Source organism: Ovis aries, chromosome Y (genome assembly GCF_016772045.2).
Source record: "Ovis aries strain OAR_USU_Benz2616 breed Rambouillet chromosome Y, ARS-UI_Ramb_v3.0, whole genome shotgun sequence".
Lineage (NCBI taxonomy): Eukaryota > Metazoa > Chordata > Mammalia > Artiodactyla > Bovidae > Ovis > Ovis aries.
The window spans coordinates 16,925,109-16,948,167 of record NC_082741.1 but is presented as its reverse complement, the minus strand read 5'-3'; the positions used below and the strand labels follow the sequence as shown (position 1 = coordinate 16,948,167).

Genomic DNA, 23,059 nt, shown 5'->3' with positions numbered 1-23,059 from the left:
TATAAATCACTATACTCCTTTTACTTGTTATAAATTGCTGTATACTTGCTATGCAAGAATGTAACTTTATATAGTGTTTTCTGTGAGTGGCACTCACTTCGGGAAGATCAAAACAAGTAAGTCTTCTGGTTGACAAACCCTTATCAGAAAAAAGGCTGCAAAATGTTAATTGCCCCTTTTGGCCAGAAGATGATGTAAATCACCTAAGACTTGTGTATACAACTAGGTATGCAAAGAGAAAAGCCTGGTTTTGATGAGTCTGGGCTGCTAATGCTGCATAATTTTGTATTACCCATTGATCTTTATGTACAATCAAAAGGGTATAAAAGGCGTTTCTAGACAATAGAGGCCACACCAGTCATTGGAAAGACTGTTTTCCCCCGTGTTACTCTTTTCTTACTCTATTTTCTGGCTGAATTCCCATCTGGGGCGTGGAGGCTCGCCATGTCCACTTACTTGCCCCTTGCTTCTAAGATCCGCGAGAGAGGGAGCCCAAGGTGGGGCACCCCCGCTATTCAAGAGGACGCCAGCGGCCTAACGTAGTTGGTGCAAGTTCCTTGTATGGAACTTTACTGGTTCTCCATGTAAACCAAGTTATTCATTCTCTTTTCTCCACTAAAATTTCCTATTATACCATGTCTTCTTAATCTCTTTGTATTTCTAATTAAATAAATAAATTTTTCCTCGCCAATGCCACTCCCGCTTCGAATTCCCTGGATCAACCAGGGCTGGACCCTGGCAATGATGGCTACTCCATTTCTTCTGAGGGATTCCTGCCCGCAGTAGTAGATATAATGGTCATCTGAGTTAAATTCACCCATTCCAGTCCAGTTTAGCTTACGGATTCCTAGAATGTCGACGTTTCCCTTGCCATCTCTTGTTTGACCACGTCCAATCTGCCTTGATTCATGGACATGACATTCCAGGTTCCTATGCAATATTGCTCTTTACAGCATCGGACCTTGCTTCTATCACCAGTCACATCGACAGCTGGGTACTGTTTTTGCTTTGGCTTCATCCCTTCATTTTTTCTGAAGTTATCTCTCCACTGATCTCCAGTAGCTTATTGGACACCTACTGACCTGGGGAGTTCCTCATTCAGTATCCTATCATTCTGCCTTTTCATACTGTTCATGGGATTCTCAAGGCAAGAATATTGAAGTGGTTTGCCATTCCCTTCTTCAGTGGACCACATTCTGACAGACCCCTTCACTATGACCCACCTGTCTTGGGTTACCCCCATGGGCATGGCTTTGTTTCATTGAGTTAAACAAGGCTGTGGTCCTAGTGTGATTAGACTGACTAGTTTTCTTTGAGTATGGTTTCAGTGGGCCTGCCCTCTGATGCCCTCTGCAACCCCCACGAACTTACTTGGGTTTTTCTTACTTTGGGCATGGGATATCTCTTCACGGGGTATCTCTTCATGGGGTATCTGCTCCAGCAAAGTGCAGCTGCTGCTCCTTACCTTGGATGAGGGGTATCTCCTTACCGCCACCCTTCCTGACCTTCCACGTGGGATAGCTCCTCTAGACCCTCCTGCGCCCACGCAGCCACTGCTCCTTGGATGTGGGGTTGGTCCTCCCGGCAGCCGCCCCTGGCCTCGGATGTGGTTCCTCAAGGCCATTCCTGTGCCGTCACAACCTGGCACTCTCGGCCGCTGTTCCAACCTCAGACGTGTGGTAACTCCTATTGGCCCCCGCCCTTTGGACATGGGGTTTTCCCAGCTTCTGCCTCTGACTTGGGATGTGGGGTAGCTCCTCTTGGCCGCACGTAGTGTGCTGGTTCCAGCCACCTGAGCTTAATGCATTCAAACCCCTCTGATGGCTCTCTAACTTGCCTGACAGGTTTAGCTGGACTTTTACAACTACACCTGTGGCTGTTTAGAGCCTCCCAACTGCGAGAGGCATGGGAAGCTTTAATAAAGCCTTTTGAGGAGTTAAAATTATTACAACTGTACTGGTGAAGGGTCTCATTGTTGAGCCAATGTTTGCTGCCAAGTTTTCATATTGTGAGCATTAATTAACATAGTTGATATATAGAAATATAAGTAGTGGCCTTGATATTAACAACACTAAGCCTTGAGTTAATAAATTATTTCCCTGTTATAGCCCACTGCACCTTTGCCCTATAGGAATGCAACTTTATCTAGTGCTTTCGGAGAATGGTGCGTGACTTTAGGAAAAAAAACACTTTTAGAGAAAATAAGCTTTCTGGTTAACTAACCTTTATCAGAAGAAAGGTCATAAAATGTTAGCAGGACTCCGGGCCAGAAGATGATGTAAGTCACCTAAGACCTGTGTATACAAATAGATATCCAGAAAGAACGCCTGGTTCCGATAAGGGTCAGGGCTGCTGACCATGCACGACTCTGCATCTTCCATTATTCTCTATGTACAACTTAAGGTATAAAAGTTCCCTGTGAAAATAAAGTTGCACGCCTTGCTCACCGAAGCTTAGTCTCTCCGTGTTCTTCTTGTCTTCTTTCTTTTTCAGTTTGACTCCTTGGAGTGCTGGGGCCCTCTGAGTTCACATTCCTGCCCAGGCTTCTAAGACTCACTCGAGAAGATGCCCAAGGTGAGGCACCTTCAGTGGTTCCAGAGGGCACCTGTGGCCTACGTGAACAGTGCAAGTCCTGTTCTGGGGATTTATTGGCTTTCTGTGTAAACCAAGGAATGTCAACCTCTCTCTCTCCTCTATTTTCTTAACTGCAACATTCATTCTTTCTTTTAGTCTTCCCCCCATCCCACCCCCAACCCCCAACCGTTGCCGTCACCCTGAGGATATCCCTGGATCCAACCGGGCTGGACCCCGGTAAAGAGGAGAGTGAAAAAGCTGGCTTAAAAATAAACATTAAAATAGCCAAGATCATGACATCCAATCCCATCACTCCATGGAAAATAGATGGGGAAACAATGGAAACTGTGACAGACTTTATGGGAAAGTATTGTGATCCATATGATTCTGTGTTTCTATGGAATATTTTTTGTTTGTTTGTTTTAATTTGACCCCAGTTAGGATTTCTTCTAAGGAAGAAATGAATTTCTGGTGATAATGAATTTCCTTAGTGTTTCTTAATCTGGGGTAACTCTTAATTTCTCTTCCAGTTTTGAAATACAGTTTTTCAGATGTAGTAATCTTGGTTAACAGTTGTTTTCTCTCACACTTTTAATTTATTATCTACTGCTTTGTTTCCTGGAATATTTCTGCTAAAAAATCTTAGCAATTTTAAATAAATCTGCATATACATGTGAGTCAGTTTTCTCTCACTGCTTTCCTGTTTCCAGCTTTGTTTTTTGTCAGTGGTGGTACCTGAATAAATTTTCAGCCTTTTGTAGACCCTTTTGATATATCTTTTACCAGTGAATATGAAACACAGTTCTGTCATCAGATACCAGGGAGAAGAGGAGAAAGATGCAACAGCATTTTGACCCTTAGATGCTCTGTTAGTTTAAGAATGAAGTTCTATTCCCACTTGTTCGTGGAAGATTGTTTTTGGTTATAATAAGTCTTCCTTTTCTGTGTCCAGGAAAGGATCCACATACAACCCTGACAGGTCTGGGGAGGGTTAATGTAAATTGTTGTCTTTATTATTGTTTTTATTATTTAATACAGTAATAATTTAATTATTTTAATTATTAGTTATTTTAGCAATTTAATTAAAAGAAAATAATATCTTTATTATTTATAAGTCAAATTATTGTCTCTTCTCACTCATTTAATAATTTAATTAATAAATATTAACTCTAAAAGGATATAAAATTTTACATGCTTTCAGAATCATGGCTGATTGAGTGGTGAAGAAATGCAGGAAGCCCATTTAAGTACTATGAGATAGAAGTGAAAATATGTAAGAGTGGAGAAGGGAAATAGAATAATGGAGACGCATGGATATTTTAGTTTAATTTCATCTTTAACCATGTTTGCTCTAATGTTAGGCTGCTGTCATGGAAAAATTAATCTACGGACTTTCTTTGAGATGGATACTTCTGCTTTGAAAGCATGAAAAATAACACACAAGTCATGTTCTTTTTCTGTAAAGGTGGATGTGGCTGCTGTCCACTGGATTGATGGCATTGCAGAGCTGAGCACGGACTGCACTGGCCTCATCCAGAGGGACATCTGTGTCCTTGAAGGTATTGTCTCTTCTGTCTGGTGGGTACTGGCCTCAGAGAAAGTTCAGGAGAGTGGCATGAGCTCTTTAGGTGGAGCTAAGTCTTCTTCAGAAAGGAATCCAGAGGTGGAGTTCAAACTGAAGACACCCAAAACAGTGGAGACTTCCACTTGTCTGGAAAGCTGCCTGATAACTTCAGTGGTGTGTACAAAACACCACTTAGAACACAGAAAAAAGTGCTGTCCTTACAGCAGCAGCATTGGGCTCAGATAGGTCTGCCAGTGACAAATGTAGCCATCTCAACATAGTGGTCTTCATTACTTCCAGTTGCCCTGGAGGGAACCGTGCCAGACGTCTCCCCTTCCTGCAACTTTCCAAATAAGTATCAGTGGACATATACAAAGGCACTGCCACCTCAGTCCTACAGAATAGCTCAGCCAATGTAGTCTCCAGTCTGCACAAATGAGGAGCATTTTCTCTGCCTGCCACCACCTCAGTCTGTGAATCCTCACATGGTATCATCTCTTGCTTCTCCTGTGAGGCTCTTAATACCTTCATCATCCCCAGGCACCCCACATGTGCTCTGTGCAGACAAAAGCCTGTACTGGAAGATTGGTGTCAGTCATGGGAACCTGGTTAATTCCCACTGTTGGAATAATGAGCAGCCTAGGGACCTTCTGCCAAGGCAGTAACCACTGGCCTCCTGGGGGACACAGGTCTTCTACCACTGTCACCCTGGTCTTTACCAAGACTCCTCTTTCCTTCTCCGCCCACTGCAAACATCTGCTCTGAAATCGATAAGCATTATGCCAGGATTTCTGCCTTACCCTCCATCACCATGTTGAAGCCATACATGAAGATCAGCAGCAAGTGCCTCATGGCCAGACCCTGCAGCAGCAAGTATCCAGAGGGAGCTGAAAGCACACAGCCGGTTCCTGTAGACACTTGGGGAAAAAAATGGGTCATGACAGAAAGGATGGCAGCTCATCTCCTCCATTGGAGAAGCAGATGTTTACCAAAGGTGTCACCAGTAAGCCACTAGACTTGTCTTCTGAGATGGCGGGTGTCATTGTTTCCAAAACTGACCACATGAAGAAGATGGCTCCTGAAGTCTTGGCTCACAGCCGAGCTGGAAGTGGCTTAGTGTTCTCCAGAAGTGAGATTCCAGAAGAAACTCTGTTCCCTCCAGGAAATGATTGTGCTGTCTATAGATCTGACATCATTAGCAGAACCCCCTCATTCTCGTTGGTGCATGGGCCAAATTCCAATGAAGAGAACAGTGGCAGAGGCTTGCTTCTGAAGAGCGAGAGTTTGGACTCGGCCATCCCCCAGCAGTGCAGTTCATTTTGTTTCTGAATGAGAAACACAGTTGCCATGGTCACTGATGTGTTGGGGTCAAAGCTGAGTGTGGGCCACCTAGCCTTTGTGCTGTCAATCCCAAATGGTAGTGTGGATGTCACCAAAACTAGTAGGAGTTCCATGGGTTCAGTGGCATCTCTTAATCAACATATGGGTCAGGTGTTGATCACACCTGTCAAACAAAGCAATGACACTGGCAGCAAGGGCATCAAAGCCAGGAACCCAGAACCTAATTTCAAAGCAGTGAGGGTGATCTTCCGCTTAATTTGGCTTTTCTGTCTCCAGTGGAGGTGTTCACGTCCCCACAAATTTCCTACCATTGGAGTTACCTTCCCTACTTAGCACATGAAACCATGCCTCTAAATCCTCTCTCATATCATATCAAGAAACCTGCACACCCTCATCAAGTTTTGTTGCTAAATAGTACTCCCTTTCCCAGCCATCTTGCTCCAAAGCCAAGGTACCCATGGGCCTGCCAGAATCTGTGACAAATGAAGGCACATTGGTTGGACTCCTGTAGAGATCACTAAAGAATCAAAGAAGTTATCCTGCTCTGATGACAGATCCTCCTATGAGGACTCAAGCCTTCAAAATAAATTTTCTGAGACGTTTGGAGCTAACAGAACCATGTTACATTCAGAGATCTTGAGCGACAAGAACCTAAATGGAAGCGTTTTGTAGAATCAAGGGAAAACTGTCATCATAAATGACAGCCTTCTATATGTAGCTCTTCTGCAGGAAGAGCCAGATGAAAAATGTAATGCATACATATAGCCAGCTTTAAAACTGAGTCTTCTCCAGAGTGCCGAGGGCACCAAACCCCTGACTGACCCCGTGCTTCAGCCTTACCAGGATTTAATTACTCTGAGGGAGGAGTTGGGGTGCATCAGTGATGAAGCCTATGCTTTCAAACACACTCCAGACCCCTCAGTCTTTGGCTTTAGCAAAGGGAATGTTCCAGTGGGACACAACAGGGAGAACTGAGAAATGCCAGTCTTGACTCTGTTCCTGCAGCCAATTCTGGGAAATGATTGCCTTGCTGTAACTTCTGGTAAAAAAAAAAAAAAGGTACCCAAACCCTTTTGCATGGCTGGTGCCCCACCAAGTGTGGATATCGCCTCCACCAATACCAAAGATTGAGCTCACGAGGCAAAATCAACCAGTAGCAAAGTTCTGAAACCAAAGCTGTCTAGGCTGGCAAAGAGAATTGCTAACTCTGCTGGTTATCTGGATGACTGGTTCAAGTGTATCACTACAAGGCTGGATGCTTATTCCAGTCCAGCCAGGAGCAGCAGGCATTGCAGCTGAGCCCTCCACCTGAATTGCAGCAAATTGACCAGGTGCTAGTTTTTTAAATGCATGAAGAGGAACGGGGAGGGGGGGGTGGTGTTATTGTATGGTAGGGCAACAGGGAGATTTGGTTAATGAAGCTTATAATAATTTAAATGCTTAAAATTATTATGAAGTGTGTCCAATAAGGGAAACTACATAGTAGAATTTAGATTCTTCAGGATAAAAAAAAAACTTCACTTGAATGCTGATACCAGAAGTTTTAATAATTGCAGAGGATATTTAAAGGTTTCGTGATGTTTATCAGTTATTTTACTTTCTATGCTGTTAGCATTTGTTTACATTGATGTTCAGAATGTGTTATGTGATATTTGGAGAAAATGTGTAGCAGCCACAAGTCTGGCAGGATTCACATATCTATGTAAGAACACACCTCTCGCATAGTAGTGAATTATGATTCATACAGGTATTTACCAAGACTTTTATCATTATCTGAAAAATGAATAAAACCAAATTACTTTTGTAATGTCATGAAAAAATATTAGCTCATGTTTATGAAATTTGAGAATTATATACCTGATCCTTAATTACATAAGGATTACAGAAGGACAGTATTTATGCCTACCTGCTGCTTATCATCAGATAGTTTTCCAAATTTATTCTTACAAATTACTTTTATTATGATATTACATAAACCTTTAGAGTTAAATTTTACTGCCAAATATTTGAAGGGAATTTTATACCTATGCTCACCTTTGTTCCTTGTGCATCACTTCTTGCTACTCTCTTTTATATTTGATTGTTCTTTTCTATTTATCTGAGAAAAAGAATATTGTTTTTGCAAGTATATTCTCTGAATGTACATTCACATAGAATATATACCTTCATACCAAAATTTATGAGTATATGATAGAACAGCTTTATTTCATAAATCATTGTTGGTTTCAGGCATATATATATATATATATGTGTGTGTGTGTATATATATTTTTTTTTTCTTTTTTTTTTTGGAAGATACTATCCTAAAGATAGTGAAAGTGAAAATGAAGTCCCTCAGTCGTATCCGACTCTTTGCAACCCCATGGACTATATAGCCTATCAGGCTCCTCCGTCCATGGGATTTTCCAGGCAAGAGTGCTGGAGTAGATTGCCATTTCCTTCGCCAACTCTAAAGATAAGGCACCTAAAATAGTTTTGATATGTTTTTCTGTGTGTGTGTGGGGGGGGGGGGAGGAGGGGGAGTCTGAATTTATTTTCTTTCGAGCATTCAATGATGCAGTCCCCACAGTTGGAGATGATAGAAAGTGAAGCCAGCCTGAAGCCAGAGATTCTGAAATTAGTAAGTTCAGCCCTGTTACCTGGTAAAGAGTGAAAGGAAATCCGGATAAAAAGCTGAAGTTGGTAGCCCTGGAGGGCATTGCTGACCGGAATGACACAGAGAGACACAAGTACTTTGTGATACCGCATCTATGAGAACAGGTTTGACTCTATTCTCAGAATTGAGAGAAGTGAGAGAAACAAGTTCAGTTTCAGTTTAGTGCCTGCAAGGAAAAATACCTTGCTCTTTCAGTTAGTAGAATGAAGAACTGATGGTCTCTGAAATTTATTGTGCCCCCAAAAGAGGTTCTTGAGACACATCGTTTTTAAGAGAAGCACTGACTCTGAAGTTACAAAAAAAAATCTCCAGGTACATCTCTGTGAAAGGTGCCTAAAGAAAAAAAAAAAAAAAACACCTATATTTGAAAATACAGTGCTGAAGATTTTAATTTAATCTGCGAGCGAGTGTATAGGTGTGCTTAGTCCCACAGTTGTGTTTGACTCTTTGCGACCCCTTGGATGGTAACCTGCTGGCCTTCTCCGTCCATGGGGATTCTTCAGACTAGAATACTGGCGTGGATTGCCATGCCTTTCTACAAGGGATTTTCCCAACTCGGGAATAAAATCGAGTTCACCTTCACTGCAGGCAAATTCTTCAGCATTCAAGTCACCAGGGAAGCCTGAGCTTCCTGCATGCTGGCAGTTGAATAAAAATTTCACTTTAGAAGTCAGTAGGTTAATTATGTTAACTAAACTAGTAAATGCACAAATAGGAACCATTAGCTGAACTGCCAAAGTAGATTCATACCTTCTTTTCGAAAAATGCAGTTATGGTCTCCTATGCCAACTCTTTTGCCTGAGCAAACCTAGGACCTGCTCAATAGAAGTGCCTGGGCAGGAACTGGAAAAAAAGACTAAATCAAAGAGCTTCATGAAACTTCGTGGTCAGGAAACCTCTCTTCCATAAGACCATGTGTATGTTTTTTACATTAGAGCTTTGAACAGAGAGTGCTGGTACTTCTTTTGTAAAGGATATAAATTTTTAACAAAGTTAGGATTTGCTGGGGTCTCTAAAATTACCTGCATTGCTGGGATTTTAAATCGTTGGGTAGTCTTAATCAGTACTTTTCCATTTTGCTTCCATCTAACGGGGCGTGGCTCAATAGTAGAGAGGTTGCTGTGCTGGTTTGTTTCTACGATGAATTATAAATGTCATCATGGTGATCCTTTTGTGAGGTAACTGTATGGTACAACATGATGAATTATGGGACATATGAGCTGTGAGTCATATGACTGTGCTGCGGAAAGCAAGTGTTAAAACATAGACATGATCACCTCAGCCTAGACTGTAAGGCAAAGGAGATGTGATTCTCTATACTTAGAAAAGTAGCAACAATGACAGATTGTCATGGTCAGTACTCCTGCATATCTCTTTGTGTATCTTTTTGTCCTCAACTGGAGTCATTTGGATAGTGGTTGAAATGACCTCATTTACAAAAGTCCAAATTGAGATCTGCAGAAATTTGCTGTGCAGCTTCTCTTCCAAGCAGCTCAGATAGCCTGTTAACTTGATAGTCAGATGTGTTCTTTAGGAGGATAATGAGAAATACCTCGGGAGGCTTCATTTAAGAGAATTGGAATCTTTGATCTAAAAAGGCAGTACTGAAAAGGTGTCAGTTATTTTATATTTGTTTCTCATACTGCATTGCTTTGGGTGAAAGGGTGGATGGATCTAGTTTGGGAAAAGAGCCTCTTGTGAAACAAAGAAAACAACTAACTATGGGTGGGCTTCCCAGGTGGCTCAGACAGTAAAGAATCTACCTGCAGTGAGGCAGACCTGGGGTTGATCCCTGGCTTGGGACGATCCCCTGGAGGAAGGCAGGGCAACCCATTCCAGCATTCTTGCCTGGAGGATCCCCATGGACAGAGGAGCCTAGTGGGCTACAGTTCAAGCCCAAAGATGGCAGCCCACCAGCAGCCTGGTGGCTCCCCCTTCTTTTGAGATTCTCCAAGCAAGAACACTGGAGTGGGTTGCCATTTCCTTCTCCAATGCAGGAAAGTGTAAAGTGAAAGTGAAAAGTGAAAGTGAAGTCATTCAGTCGTGTCTGGCTCTTTGAGACCCCATGGGCTGCAGCCCACCAGGCTCCTCTGTCCATGGGATTTTCCAGGCAAGAGTATTGCAGTGGGGTGCCATCGCCTTCTCCAAGGACAGAGCACAAATTATGGGTATGGCTTTGTTGTTTCAGTGGAACATGACTTTAGCAGTACAGGTTTTCTGATCATAGTTCAGAATGAGGAAGCACGGATTTCATCCTTTCTGTCCTTGAGAATAAGGCAGGAGGTGATCTGGCTGAGTGGGAATGGTGACACATGTGCTGCATGCTCCTAGACCTAGAGGGTGATGAAGCGCCATCTGCATTCCTTCAGTTTTTACCAGATGGGAAGCCTGAAGAAGACAGGGAGATGGCTCACTTTTTAGAAGTGCTCTTGTCTAAGGAGGAACAGGAAGATGAAGGTCCCCTCCCTTGACCCCACCCCAGTGAATCTGTTTGCCAACATGTATGAAATAAGTGCTCACAAACCCCCTGGATATTTTCTGTGGGTAGAAGACGCTAGTGAAAAAGTCAGGCAGGTGAAATATAAACTAATTTCAGTTTTACTAAGTTTGCATGAAAGTGAAACCTTAAGGAGAAAACCTCCTCTTTGAGAATAATGGCTATTTATACACAGTTGAAACTGCTAACAGAGATAGCAGCAACTATATGATAGGCAACTACACGACACTTGAAGTTGAAATGTAAAATGTTCACTTGGAATCTGAAGCTGCATTGAGTCAGAGGGCATATGTGACAACAAAAGGATGGGAATTTGTCTTTGGGATACGTTTAAGTAGTTGCATGTGCAGGAATGCGGAAAGAATGTCAGGCATAGTGTTGCATGTATAGGTATGAAGAAAATTCCTCTTGCACAGGAAACGAGAGGAGTTACATGGTTTCAGTAATAAAAATTTCCCCTAAAAGTTTGAGAGAAAAGCGGACAGAGAATTTCACTGTAATCAGATTGACTGCTGTGACACTGCCTGTGAATTTTGTAGATACAATTAGAAACTTTGCTAAAGAGTTCCATCCATGATTTATTTTTTCTTCATAATTTGCCCTGTTGAACCAAGTACATTACCAGTTTTCTTTCTATAGTGTCGGGGGCCAGCGTGAGGAACTCCACCCATGGCGAAGGTCATGAGGAAGGAGGCTTGGCATACCCAAAGGCATGATCAAGCCTCAGGACACCCCCTGTTCCCGAGCATCTACCCCAAAACCAGAGTCTGTTTTATGCTGTCACCTACACCTCTGACTTTACGGGGGGCTCTCCCGCATTACCATTTCTCTCAGAGAAGGAGTTAACTTGCAGCTCCAAGTCAATAAAAATTCCTGGGCGTGACAAGAGTGTTTCAGCTGATGGACTCCTCTGAAGGTTATCTAGCCCCCCTGTATAGGTTCATCCAGCCACATGTGATTGTTTACAGCCTCCCAATCTGAGCGACATGAGATGTTTTAGATTTACTAAAGGCAAATTCTTTTGGGAAGTTGGAAATTATTAGTATAGCAGGTTGGTTAGGAATTACATTGGAGAAGGGTTTTTCATTTGTTGTGCCATTAATTGCTGCTAATTCCCTGCCCTGGGTGGGACAAGGGTGTCTCAGGTCAAGCCTCTCTGTTGACAGACTAGCTTGTGTGACAGGATTATCCATACTCCTGCCACATGATTGTTTACTACCTTCTAACTGTAAACAGCACAGAGAGTTTTGGAGTATTTTGAGAGTCTTAATTAGCATAGGGCTTTTCTCATTGTTGAGTCATTGATTGCCACCAGGCCTCCATATGCTTAGGCACCTGGGAATATATTAATCAATGTATTTGGAATATAGAAAAGGAAATATAGTAGTTTTTAATTTTAGCAAGACTAGACTTTTTGAGTTAATGCATTTTCTCTTTTGTAATAGATCACCGTACTTTGTTATAAACCACTGTTTCCTTGCTATGTAAAAATGTAACTTTATCACTATTTTAAGACTAAATAGATCTTAAGGGGAGCAGTGGTGAAAGGATTTTCATTTGTTGCGTTGATGTTTGCTGCTAAATCTCCATGTCCCCTGCCGTTATAATGAATATAACTAGCATATCGGAGAAATAAGTATTAACCTTTAAGCATATAGGAGAAATAAGCATTAACCTTTAAGATTAATCATGTTAGCCTTGGATTAAATAAATTCCTTTCTAGATTGTAACTCACTACCCCCTCACCCTATAGGAATGTAACATTATTTGGAGGGTGGTGCCTAGTTTAAGAAAAAACACCCTTGGAAGAAATAAGTTTTTTGGTTATCAGAAGGAAACGATCATAAAATGTCAGCAGGTCTCACTCATGGCCAGAAGATGATGTAGAATCCCTACGACCTTTTTACATGAAGCACCTGATTTTGATAAAGGTCAGGACTGCTGACCCCCACGTGACTCTGTATTCATCCCTATGTGTAACAAAAGGTATATAGGCAAACCCCAAAACAGAGAAATTGGATCACTTTCCGCAAAAAACTGATTCCCCCATGTCATTTCTTTCTTGCTCCCCGTTTTTCTGGCTGAATTCCTATCTGGAGCATGGATGCTATTCCACGTAAACCAAGTTATTCAGCCTATTTTTCTCCACTAATTTTCCTTCTACACTATCCGTTTCTAATCTTTCTATATGTCTGTAATTAAATATGTATTTTTCCAAGGATGCCGACTCCGTCCCCACCTTTGAATTCCCTGGATCCACCAGGGCTGGACCCCAGCACTGTAGCTCATATTTGGTAAATATTTGGCCTCTTTATTACATCAGCCTTCACTCATTACAAAATGTGAAGTTCAGCATGTCTTCATACAGATTTTAAGATCAGTATTGTCTTTGTAGGATTTTGCTGTGAAAGGAAAGGAACAAATACAATGGACGCTTCATGTTCTTTTCTTGTTTTCACGCCCCCAGCTATAAAAATGATAGTTACAGATCTGGTCAGTATAGGAGATAAGGCATTGCCATTTAATATGGGATCTTTCACCTGCTCCCCAGATCCTCCATTCTCCTGGTGACTTTTGGGCCTTCACTTTTGTATTATTGTCTCCCTTCTCCAGGTGAGTGTAGCAGTAGAAACAAAAACAAAAACAAAAACAAAAACAGGATCTCTTCAAGGTCCCTCAGGACAGAGATCTTCCTGTGGAGAAGGACCTGATGGACAGGGAGCCTGAAAATGAGACACCATCCAAACAGATGGACTTGAAGATGCCTCATAACCTCACTCACATGCTGGACAGAAGCACAGTGTCTCAGGTGACACTGTGGAAGAGCTTCCAGAAGACCCTTTGCCGAAAGCCAAGCAGAAACGAGTCCCAAAAGCTTAGTTGCAGGAAGCCGAAAAGGAACTGAAAGAAGACATGGTGCTTACTCTAGCCTCTCAATGTCCAGGCGAAGTCTTGGGGTAGAGAAGTGAATGGCTCTGTTCTCTTACCAACTCCAGGGCAATATGGTATACGATTACATAGAACCCACAGGCTCCAGGTATCCTGCTCATACCTCCTTTTACACCTCATCAGATGCTCAGGCTGAAAGACAGCCAAAGAAAATACTCAAATTGTCCCAAGTCTTTGCAACTTGCAGCAAAGATAGTGACGAGACCTCCCTCCTTTACTGTACTGCCATTACAGATATACGGTGAAAGTGAAGTCACTCAGTTGTGTCTGACTCTTTGTGACACCTTGGACTGTTGCCTGCCAGGCTCCTCCGTCCATAGGATTCTCCAGGCAAGAATACTGGAGTGGGTTGCCACTTCCTTCTCTAGGGGCTCTTCCTGACCCAGGGATCCAACCTGGGTCTTTCGCACTGCAGGCAGATTCTTTCCTGTCTAAGCTACCAGGGGCTCCCGTACAGATGTATGACAGTCTGACCCTTACTGCTAGGGTACTTTTTGATTACTTTGCAGTTATTTATCCAAAGAACGACTGACCTTAGAGGGAAATGACAAGCATTTCCTCTAACCACTTAGAAAACTCACAGTACAGTGAGCTGACTAACCGGAAGCTGAGCATTATATTAACAGGGCCCTATCACCCAAAGCAACACCACGTGCACCTTGGAGAGCAGCAGACATTGGCAGCAGAGAGCAACCATGGCCAGCAAGGCAGGAAGAAAGTAACCCAGGTCTTTAAGCCTCAGGGCAGTAAAATATCTAAGGAGAAACCCAGCAGAAAGAGGGCAGAGGCCAGATGTAACGAAAGTTGGTTGGAAAATTCTGTCAAATCCAAAGACGATGAACAAGGTGTGTGGGGGCCACTCCTGGAGGGTGGGTCGGTCACCTACCGTCTGTGATGGAGGGAGTTGGAGGAACCTGAATGACACTGAAGTTGATTGAGTAGCATGTGGTTAGGTGAGTAGCTTTTTCCCATGAGATCCTACTAGCCTCCATACTTCCCTCTGGAATGTTTACTGAGAAGCTCGTTTGAAAGGAGGGAGCTTTATTTCTTGGGCCTTTCTTTACCCAGACTATCGCTGCTGAGGAAGATGTCTTATTGAGCCCTGTAGCTTGACAGCACCTTCATTTCACCTTCTTACCGAATTAATTTCCTGCTTCCTGATAACATAGACTGATTGACCTTGTTTGGGACTGTCTTGCATCTGAGCCCACAAAGTGGGATTGGAAAAGTGTGCATAGCTGACTCCTGCTCCAGCCCTTTAAATAGTGTTGACATTTGGCATTCTGTGGATTAACTTGTTTGCTGTTTGAACGTCAACTAATTAAAATATTAAGGTTTTGAAGTTAAATTACTATTGTCTTTGTAAACTGAAGTGATCAGTGTTTACAGAAGGCTTATTTTCTGTACCAGCTAAAACTTGAAATCCATTTTTCTCCTTTCCCTAAAGACACTCCTTCACCCCCTTTTAGGCTTTCCTGTATTCTCTTGACTCCCTACCCATAAAGAATCTTTTTATCCATTATTGCAGGCAATCAAATTCAAACCCAGACAAACTTTACATCAGGCTTAAAAAGCATACCAAACAGCGGAGAATTAAAGAAAGCCAAAAGCCAGATGTACTGCACACAAATGAACAAGAGGATTGCCAGGAAAACACAGATGACATTGAGAAACCATCTGGGAAGAGACTGTGCAAAATCAAACACCTAATTCCTTAGGGGCCCAGACAGTGCACTTCAATGACAAGGGACAATGCAGATGACAAGGTACCTTTTGATATCCTCTACTAAATGATGGTTGTGTAGGCATTCCACAGATCAGTGTTTGCCCACCTGTTATTGCTTCTCAGGAAAAAAAAAAAAAAGCTTTTCTTTTTCTGACCTCCTTTTCCAAGTTCAGTCCTGCATTCAAAGGACCATGTCTCCTAAGTGGTGATGAAATTTCAAACTCGTTAGACAAATCTCTTCCCCTTACACCCCCTTGACATCTGTCCCACATCCAAACAAGTGAAAAGGAAAATTACCTTATGTTAGTTTTATATGTCAGAGAGAGGGGAAAAATGCAAGTGTTGGAAGATGGCCTTAAATGTTTGCACTGCCTGGTTTCATGACAGGTAACCATCCAGAGATTCAGAAATCAGCCCAGGCTCACTTCTAAGTACGATCAGTCACTAGCCAAGCAGGACCATACCTTGCAGCCACTGTGTTCAGGTTTACTTCCACAGATGACGCAGTCTTGCCCTCTACCTCCAGAAGCACGGAGACTTAGTGCTAATAAGAATGCTGGAGAGACCCTGCTGCAGCAGGCTGCTAACTTGGCTATGAGGTGGGTGTACTTGTTGGCATTTCAATTTGGAAATTACTTGCAGCTGCTACTTGACATGAGGTGGGAGAGTGCCTGGCTGGACGAGGATGGGGGAGGAGATGAAATACAAAACAAAGCCTCCTCATATTACAAACTGAGCTAGGTATCCTATCACAATGTTTGTATCAGTAATAACTGTGCTTGTGCTGTGATTCTGTTGGTGACTTTTTTAAGGATGAAAAGAAAGCCTTGTCATGAAAATTCACTTTGTTTAACTAGGGTGAATTTCTTTGACATCCTCTAATCTTTTCCGCATATCTCTGCTGCAAAAGTTGACCTAACCCAGGGTTTGTGGAAATGAACCCTTCTGAATTCTCATTATCAAGGGGAGATAAGTTATTAACCCTGTTGTTGGCTTGCTTGTGAATACATAGATATTGGGGTGAGATGTGCATCATGTCTGCCAGGTAGGCAGTAAGGCAGCAGTGTTGTGGAAATGGTGGTGGCCAGACCTCTGTTTCAACGAGTGCAGGGGTAACCAAGGTCAGATGAGACAAGGACTAACAGTTTGCATCAAATTTCTTGCCCATTTTACCAGTATGGTTCCATAGCCATCCCCCATCTTTCCAAGGACTTGGTCACACTGGAGTTGCCACCATACTTCCTCCTCTTTTTTTGGAAAGGAGCTGCACAATCGCCCAAGGTAACCGTATGCCAGTAGCCAGGTTTACCAGCATGTCACATTGGATTCACAGATTGAACAAATGGAAGATTCTTGTTGCCTACCAGCTGAGGGGTCCTTTTTAGTTGATGTGTCTTTTGAAAGGGCGAAAAAAAAGCTGCTCACAACATACCTCCCAACTGTGAATGCCTAGAGCGACCCCCTGTTTCACATGTTATAAGTGAGTTATTTACTGGTTGTCATAGAGTGTCTTCCTGTGACCCCTTACAGCTCCACCTTACCAAAAGTGTTGGGTTCCCTGTACCCTCTGTCTATGTTGTTTACATCACCATTTTCAGAACCTGACAGACAGATCTCTGCTCAGTTTGACTTGAAGGGAAACACTGCCTTGTTTTCTGATGGCAGATGTTGTTCTATTTGAAACTTTAACCAAGGTAATAAAACATTGAAGAAGTTGCTGCCCTGTGTCCTGGAAGAATGTGTGTAAATATATTTATATTTTTAATAAGCCATTTATACCTTTAGGAGTTTTAATTTTATTGAATTGAGGATAAATACAGAGTTCCCATACAATCTTTTCCTCCTAAAATTTCTATTATGAATGTTTGCTATAACTGATATACGAATATTATGTTATTAGTAACTAAAGTTCATAGTTAACATTAAACGTCACTCAACTTTTTACAACCTCCTGTTTTAATTAACTACTGGCTGATATTTTAACATACCAAAGAAATAAAATTGATAACAGAGATTTAATGGAAACAGTTTACAGAGAACAGAAAAAGTAGGGGCACACGTTTTTATTTCATACATGAAATGTATATGTTGAGCCCTATCATTAATGTTCAGTTCAGCTGCTCAGTCAAGTTTGACTCTGACACCCCGTGGACTGCCACACACAAGACTCAAGGCTTCCCTATCCATTACCAACTCCTATGGTTTGCTCAAACTCAGATCCATTGAGTCAGTCAGAGATGCATCCAACCATCTCATTCTCTGTCGTCTCCTTCTCCTGTTTTCAACCTCCCCAGCATCAGGGTCTTTTCTAAGAAATTAGTTCTTCATTTCAGGTGGCTAAAGTATTGGAGCTTCAGGTTCAGGGTCAGTGCTTCCAGTGAATATTCAGGACTGATTTTCTTTAGGATTGATTGGCTTGATCTCCTTGCAGTGCAAAAGACTCTCCAGAGTCTTCTGCAGCACCACAGATCAAACACATGAATTCTTCGGCACTCAGCGCTCTTTATGGTCCAATTCTCACATCCAAACGTGACTACTGGAAAAACCATAGCTTTGACTACCCATACCTTTGTTGGCAAACTAGGGTCTCTGCTTTTAAATACTGCTAAATTGGCCATAGCTTTTCATCCAAGGAGCAAGAATCTGTTAATTTCATGGCTGCAATCACCATCTGCAGTGATTTTGGAGCCCAAGAAAATGCAGTCTATCACGGTTTCCATTGTTACCCCAACTATTTGCCACGACGTGACAGAATCCGATGCCATGACCTTAATTGTTTTAATGTTGAGTTTTAAGCCAACTTTTTAATTTCCTTCTTCACTTTCATCACGAGGCTTTTTGGTTCCTCTTCACTTTCTGCAGTTAGGGTGGCATCAGCTGTATAGAAGTTATTTCTTCCGGCGGTCATGTTTCCAGCTTCTGCTTCATCCAGCCTGGCATTTCACATCATGTACCCTGCAGATATGCTAAATAAACAAGGTGACAAAATACAGACTTGAAATATTCACTATTGTTAATATCATCAATGTTACTTGATGTATCATTAATGTTAATAAATAAAAACTATTACATGGATTAAACCTGAACTGGGATGGAGCCTGAAGCAATTAGACGCTGATATTATTTGAAATGTTGTGTGGAGAATATAGGGTCACACGTCATTTATATAAAAAACAGAAGTGTTTTCTTCCTGCACTCTGATCTTTCATGAGATTGATGACCTGGCTAATCTCCTGTGTATGTCCTTCCCTCCTTAAGTTTTGGGTTATTCTTTAGCTCGTTTAACCTATTCTTATTTATTGTTTTTTCATATTTTTATCTAAACTTGTATTGTCATATCCCCCTACCACCTGTTGAGTACACCCACCAAATGGGCATGGTTTCGTATTTATCAATACAACACTTTTGCCATCATCAAGACTTTCATATATGCTCTTGTCCTTTCACCAACGTGGATCTTGCTTACTTATGTTACAGTGCAATTTAGCCCTGAGTATAGATATCTTTGAATTTCACTATGTGTGATCTGATCACATCCTTTCTTCTCTATACAGTGATTGGTCTTGTACTGCCTGGAAAACAAGATTTATGATGTGCATTTTCAAGATAATGCAGGTTACTGTGCCTTCCATGAAGCTTGTGCAAGTAGATGGTTCCAAATTACTCAACACCTTCTTATATATGGTGCTAATGTCACTGTAGTGCCCACAAGCTTAGTGGCTTGTCTTGCTTGGGTACTAGCAGTGGCCCTCAGATAAGTGGAAAGTGCTTCATGAACAATGAGTATCCATATTGATAGCAAAATCTTCTCGAATGAGTCAAAGTAGACAAAGTAGACATTTGGCAAAGTAGACATTTTTTTTCCAGATTTTAATTGAAATATAAGTGATTTACTATGCTGTGTTAGTTTATACATCACAGGTATTGAAACACACACACACACACACACACACACACACGATTGTTTTCCATTTAAGATTTTTCAGTTCAGATTAGTCACTCAGTCATGTCCAACCCTCTGTAACCCCAATAAATTGCAGCATGCCAGGCCTCCAAGTCTGTCACCAACTCCTGGAGTCCACCCAAACCCATGTCCATTGAGTCTGTTATGCGATCCAACAATCTCATCCTCTGTCATCCCCTTCTCCTCCTGCCCTCAATCTTTCCCAGCATCAGGGTCTTTTCCAATGAGTCAGCTCTTCGCATCAGGTGGCGGAAGAAACACATTGGCATTTTAGCTTCAACATGAGTCCTTCCAGTGAAGATTTCGGGACTGATCTCCATTAGGATGGAGTGACTGGATCTCCTTGCAGTCCAAGGAACTCTGAAGAGTCCTCTCCAGCAGCATGTTTCAAAATATCAATTTTCTGTGTGCAGCTATCTTTATAGTCCAACTCTCACTTCCATACATGACCACTGGAAAAACCATAGATTTGACTAGATGGTTAGAACTGGACATGCAAAAACAGAATGGTTCCAAATAGGAAAAGGAGACGTCAAGGCTGTATATTGTCACCCTGCTTATTAAACTTATATGCAGAGTACATAATGAGAAACGCTGGACTGGAAGAAACACAAGCTGGAATCAAGATTGCCAGGAGAAATATCAATAACCTCAGATATGCAGATGATACCACCCTTATGGAAGAGAGTGAAGCAGAGTTAAAAAGCCTCATGATGAAAGTGAAAGAGGAGAGTGAAAAAGTTGGCTTAAAGCTCAACATTCAGAAAACGAAGATCATGGCATCTGGTCCCATCACTTCATGGGAAATAGATGGGGAAACAGTGGATACAGTGTCAGACTTAATTTTGGGGGGGCTCCAAAATCACTGCAGATGATGACTGCAGCCATGAAATTAAAAGACGCTTACTCCTTGGAAGGAAAGTTATGAACAACCTAGACAGCATACTCAAAAGCAGAGACATTACTTTGCCGACTAAGGTCTGTCTAGTCAAGGCTATGTTTTTTCCTGTGGTCATGTATGGATGTGAGAGTTGAACTGTGAAGAAGGCTGAGCGCTGAAGGATTGATGCTTTTGAACTGCGGTGTTGGAGAAGACTCTTGAGAGTCCCTTGGACTGCAAGGAGATCCAAACAGTCCATTCTGAAGGAGATCAACCCAGGGATTTCTTTGGAAGGAATGATGCTAAAGCCGAAGCTCCAATACTTTGGACACCTCATGCAAAGAGTTGGCTCATTGGTAAAGACTCTGATCCAGGGAGTGATTGCTGGCAGGAGGAGAAGGGGAAGACCGAGGATGAGATGGCTGGATGGCATCACGGACTCAATGGACGTGAGTCTCAGTGAAGTCCGGGAGTTGGTGATGGACAGGGACGCCTGGCGTGCTGCAAATCATGAAGTTGCAAAGAGCCGGACACGACTGAATGATTGAACTGAACTGATAGAGAAGCGAAGTGGGAGGAAGGAAATAGAGGTGACCAGGAGGAGAGGAGGGGTAGTCACAGGAGAAGGACCTGTCTAGATTGTGAGCAGTTCCCTCAGTGTTCACCACAGCCCGGAACACCGAGAGAGTTTTACAGGGTTAAGTAGAGAAGAGAATGCGGAGGGAGGAGATGGAGGTGACCTGGGGGAGTGTTGAGGTTCTTTAATGGACAAGAACCTGGTGGTCTGGAGTCAACGGCTAGAAAGTAAAAGAGAGAGGCTGATATTCCCTGATTTACCAAGAAAACCAAAAAAGTCCTTGACACAGGGCTTGTGACACTGACGTAGGCACTGGGCACCCTCTCAAGGGGATGAAGGCACAAGGAAGGGACCCTTCTCGAGAGGGTTTTAGAAGACCAGGCCAGAGAGTGAGCACGATGGGTTTCTATGCTCCAGTGAATTTGCCGGTGAGAGAGAGAGACAGACAGGCAGGCAGACAGACAGACAGACGGACAGACATTAAAGACAGAGAAACAGACAGAGAGAGAGACAGAGAGAGACAGAGAAAGAAAGAATGAAATAAAGTACAAAAGAAAGACACAGGAACCCAAGCTCTGATGGAGCAAAGATGTTTTATTCAACGTAGTGTGGGTGTGTATACTGTCTTACAAGGTAGCTATTTTCAGCAGAGATAAAGATCAAAAGTCCAGACTTACAAATTATCAAGGAAACCCAAGGCAATCCGTATCAAAAAGAGAGTGGGTTGTAAATAATCACTTTCACCGTATGGTTCACAAAAAGGAAGTGGATTGTAAATAGTTACTTATCACTGTGTGGAAAAACTAACGAAGCAAATGCATGCATTCCTCAGTCCCAGGAGCGATTTACCACTCTGTAAGGAACAGAGAATTCATGATAGATCCAAAACAGTACACAGGAAGCTTCCTGTTAAACGCTTTCTGACAATTCCCCCTATTTCATTTTATTTGTAAAAAACGTCCTGACCAATTGAGTTTGTCTAGTATTAACCAACCTTATAGAAAGGCAACGATAAACAACAAATACAATTACCAGGACAATTACAAGAGTTACAGTTCCCAGACCCGATGCTGTGGGTAATACTTTGAAACCACCCTCGTGGATCTAGCCCAGAAAATTGACCAACTAGTTGTTCAGCTAAAGTTTCCAAATTAGTGGAAGAGGGCAAACATTTAGAAAAGGTTTCAAAGATTTCCTTTTGCAGTAATTGTACATTCAGGGAGGCATTATCATGTATGTTTTGTAAATGAAATTTTGCTTTGTTCCCAATTGTAGGCACTATGTTTGAAATGAAGAGGAGTAACACAAAATTGAGTAGAATTCCAATCACATTTTAGTATCACTTGTTTTTGCAAATCTATTAGTTGATCTCTGACCCATTTGATGGCTGTTTTTAGTTCCTGTATTTCCTCTTGTATATCCTCATCTACCTGATCTGGAGTAACCCGCTTATTATGAGCATCTTCAGTCCAATTGTGGATAAAATTATGTGATTGAATCAAGATATGTAAAGCAGCACCAGCGACAGAAGCAGTGGTGCAAATAGCAATTAACCCCAAAATGCCAAGATTCAGGCAATCCAACGAATTGTTTAGATCTTTGGAGCAATTTGGTAAATAATCTGAAAGCAAGTCCAGCCATGGGGCCTCCTTCCCAGGGTCATTGGAGATTTATTGGTAACCACAAATTACATTGAGATCAAATAATCAAAAGGGAATCATTTCTTAAAGAAGTAGAGGAGTTAAGACAAGTATATAGTGGGCCATTAATACAAGTTACAGAACGTAAAGTCTTATTAAATTGTATTTTTTAAATATCTATAACAAAAGGAAGTGTGACACAGGCCTGTTTTAAAATATGATTGATTATAGTGAACAAAATAGTTATTGTGACTACGACTGGTCCCTGTGAAATGTCCGGTCCAAGTTCCAAGTTCTTCAGTGCTTGCAGCAAGTTTCCAACTATCCCCTTGTCCAGGCCCACTCTGTGTAACGAGGACGATCCTAGGACGATGTGGGGCTAATCCACTGTCAAGCCACCCAAGAAGTCTTTTGTCATGGTAATGCTCCATCATAGTGTCATTAATTTCCCATGCCACTTGAGTAGCATAGTCACACACAGTGCTGTTAACATCTTCTGAGCAGTTAAATAACCACATACCATGGGGTCTCCAATCAAAAATTGTATGATTAGCCACAACCAATAATTTTCCTGATTTGGCTTGACATTTGTCCCAACGAAAGGGGTATATGTAAAGTTCTTTCAAGTAAACCGTTTGCATAATGTTCTTTGTTCTTTCCCTAACTCCGTCCCTAAAGTCTCAGTAGTACA

The 23,059-nt window shown here is 42.1% G+C and overlaps 1 pseudogene; it reads left to right on the top strand.

Annotated features, from left to right (window-relative positions):
* The first annotated feature begins 1,604 nt into the window (after window positions 1–1,604).
* LOC132658946 (BCL-6 corepressor-like) lies at window positions 1,605–15,291 on the top strand (annotated as a pseudogene).
* Window positions 15,292–23,059: the final 7,768 nt, after the last annotated feature.